This window comes from Octodon degus, unplaced genomic scaffold (genome assembly GCF_000260255.1).
Source record: "Octodon degus isolate 3935 unplaced genomic scaffold, OctDeg1.0 scaffold00113, whole genome shotgun sequence".
Taxonomy (NCBI): Eukaryota; Metazoa; Chordata; class Mammalia; order Rodentia; family Octodontidae; genus Octodon; species Octodon degus.
In genome coordinates this window covers 2,684,717-2,688,344 of record NW_004524689.1, presented here as the reverse complement: position 1 = coordinate 2,688,344, position 3,628 = coordinate 2,684,717, and positions in this window count along the sequence as shown.

The window sequence follows — 3,628 nt, the reverse complement described above, 5'->3', positions numbered from 1 at the left end:
AAGGGAGGGGAGGGGAAGGGAGGGGAGGGGAAGGGAGGGGAGGGGAGGAGAGGAGTTACTCTTCTCTCATTGCTGAGACAAACACCTGTTGCTCAAAATGAAGGAAGGAAAGGTTACTTTAGCTCATAGTTACTGGAGGTTTCAGTCTATTCTTGGCTGGCTCCAAGGCAGGGCGGCACTTGGCAGAGGGCAGCAGTTCATGGAGGTGGAAACAGCAAGAACAAATAGGAGGAGTAGTGGCACTAATGGCTACAGAGAGCAAGTCTGTCACCCTTAGTCCCATTCAGACTGTGCCCTGGGCCAGGTGCAGCACTCACACCCATAATCCCAACAGCACTCACACCCATAATCCCAGCAGCACTCACACCCATAATCCCAGCAGCACTCACAACCATAATCCCAGCAGCACTCACACCCATAATCCCAGCAGCACTCACACCCATAATCCCAGCAGCATTCACATCCATAATCCCAGCAGCACTCACACCCATAATCCCAGTGGATCATGAGTTAATCAGAAGCTCTAGAAGCTGCCTCGTGACTGCACGAGGCTTTGGGGAGGCAGCTGGACACCAGTCATAACAGAAGGGAAGGAGGGAAGCAGTCAGACAGGAAGGAAAAAAGAAAAAGAAGGAGGGAGGGAGGGAGGGAGGGAGGGAGGGAGGGAGGGCAGGCAGGCAGGCAGGCAGGCAGGCAGGCAGGCAGAAAGCAAAGTGAAGCAAAGCAAAGAGCACGGCAGGAGCGACGCTCCGCAGCACCTTAGAACCCTCCCAGCCTCCGTCTCTCCCACTACAGACTTAGGATTCAGGATCCCATACTCATTCCAAAGCCTGCCAGGGCAGAGTGACTGCAGGGCAGAGTCCCCGGGTGACCTGCATGCTGGGGGCCACCCCAGCCTCCGCTGTCCTGCATGCAGTCGCCGAGGCCTCCTCCGCTGGCTGCTGCTGTGTTCCGGGCAGGCCTGGGCACCGTTCTCGTGGGTGGTGAACCCTGACATGTCCACGTGACGCTGGGTTTTCAGTGCAGAATTCGGGAGGTACGGGGACAGGGTACTTCTGTGGAGATTTCGGAGGTTGGCCTGAGTGCTACGGTGAGACTGGAGCTGTAGTGAAGCCTGAGCAGGGCCAGGGTAGGGCCTCTGGAGCAGAGGTGTCCGGAAAGGCTCTGACAGCAAGCAGAAGCCCCGCGGGGCATGGCCCTCCTCCTGGCTCTGGCCTCCGCCTCAGCTCTCTTTCCGGCCCTTGGAGAGCCCTTCCCACGCTGTTACCAGAACTCCCGAGAGCGTTCCTAGAGGCAGCCTCGGCTCCAAAAGCACCCGTGACCGGTCCACCTGCTGCCCTTTGACCACGCCCGGCTGGGGCTCGGGGACACAGGGACTCGGGACCTCCGTGAGTGCGTGTGGCAATGAACACCTTCCTCCAGCGGGAAAGGGGAGCCGCGCACCGCAGCAGGCGAATTTCCCCACTTGCCAGGCTGCCATCGACGCTGCTCAGCACGAAGTGCACAGAACCGCGGCGCGTAGACCGCGCGGGGCTCCGAGCCCCGGAGACTGTTTGATGCCAGCCGAAGAGTCCATGAAACTTCCCTCAAATTCCTAATTAGCCGTGAGTGTGACCAGCCCGGTACTCGGGCTGCCAACAACCTGAATGCTTTGCTGTTTATAAAGCAGCAGTTGGTAGCAATCAGGAAAATTTCGAGGCCACAAAAACCTAAGTTGCCTGAAACGCCAGGATTCCCCAAGAGAGGGCGATCCGGAAATGTCGGGGTGGGGATCGTGACTGACCAGAGCGTTCACACTGTCCCGCAGGGTGACAGTAGGCAGAGGGCAGGTGGGAGAGGTGGCCGGGGCATCAGGAAGTCGCGCCCGGCCGCTGTACAATGGCAGAAGGGCTGCCTCCTGGCCCATAGTAGAACTGGCAGCCAGGTGCCTGCTGTCATCCGTCCAGGCTGTGTGACGTGATGGGGTCACCTGGTGCTGGGGAGGGCCCCCACGAGGCCTCCCTGAGGCCATGATGGTTTATCTCATGTCACTGTGGTGGGGCTGCCTCACCCAGACATCAGCCTGGACGTCACTGTGCAGGTCTGGTGGGGACACGAGGAGGCGGATGGCTTGGAAACCAGAGGTGCGTGGAAAGCAGCCTGCCCATGGTGTGGCCTGGAGAGAAAAAGACGGGGTCTCTGAAGGGGAGCAGAGCTCTCTTGGGCTCCTCCCTGGCTCCCCAGTTTGCAGCATGCCCTGCAGATACCTCCAGAGGGGACACGCTGGTCCCCGAGTCACAAGAGCTCCCCCTCAACATGAGTCCTCCCCTCTCGGGCTCCCTGCCTCCCTCTTGTGTTGCTCCTCTGTCTCGTGTGTATATGTATACACACACACGTGTAAGCACACACATGCACACATACATGCCCACATATGCACACACATACACGAGAGTGCTCACACTTGGCTGGATGGCGGGAGGTGGGCCTCACTGGGCGCAGAGGGGTACAGATGCACGGCTGTCAGTGTGGGTGCAGGCAGCTGTGAATGGAGCTGTAGATCCACCCCGTGGCTTGGTTTCCCCAGAGAGCTCCACCCACTCATCAGCAGAGCCACAGCCCCTCCGCGGCTTCCTCTGGGGTCCCTTTCTCTTGGCCCTGATCACCAGGCCCCGATGATCCCACCGGGTGAAGCCCACTCTGGCCGCAGAGACATGCCTGCATTCTGAACAGAGCTGTGACACTGTGGTGACTCACCCAGTGCCCCACCCCTGCCCTGCGCAGCTTCTCGGGGACCCAGGGACAGCAGCCAGGGGAGATGCGCCCGTGGGCTGCGCATGCAGAGCTGCGGCATTCGCCACTCCAGTGTGTTCCTTTGCTCCTGTTGGGACAGGGGACCCAATCCAGGGCCTTTGAGCTGAGCCCCAGCCCCAGCCTTTTATACAATTTAAGGCCAAGTGTGGCAACACACGCCTACAGTCCCAGCCCTCAGGAGGCTGAGGCAGGAGGAGTGCCAGGAGTTCAAAAGCAGGCTGGATGACATAGTGATTTCTAGGTCAGCCTGAACTACACAGCAAGACCCTGTCTCAAAAAAAAAAAAAAAAAAAAAAAAAAAAAAAAAAAAAAAAAAAAAAAAAAAAAAAAAAAAAAAGAATAGAATAAAATTTTAAAATTTTGTGACAGTGTCCCACTATGTCACTAAGGCTCAGACTTGCAGCCCTCCTGCCTCAGCCTCCCTGAGCCCTGAGATTATGGACGTGCACTGCCACACTCTGCTTATCACCTTATTTTCGATGGAGTCAAGTTTTCTTCCAACCTGAACTGTACTGAGACGCATATTTTTTGACAAGAATACTATAAATGCTTCATTGGTGAATAACGGAGAAAAAGCAAGTCTCTACTATAAGGAATGCCTGCCCTGAACGTGCACAATTGTTACTAGTCTGTTGAGGAGTTCATACAAGTCAGAACCTCAGGGACAGTAATTCTGCCTGAAAGGCTGCCTGCCTCAAGCCAAGTGGCACAAACCATGATCGTGGGCTGCAGTGTGGCCCTGACCCCCTTCCCCTTCAGCCATGTGTCTGTCTCCACTGCCTGCCGCCCTGGCGACACTTGGTCAGAGGAGCCCTGGTCCACATGGTTCATTTGGACC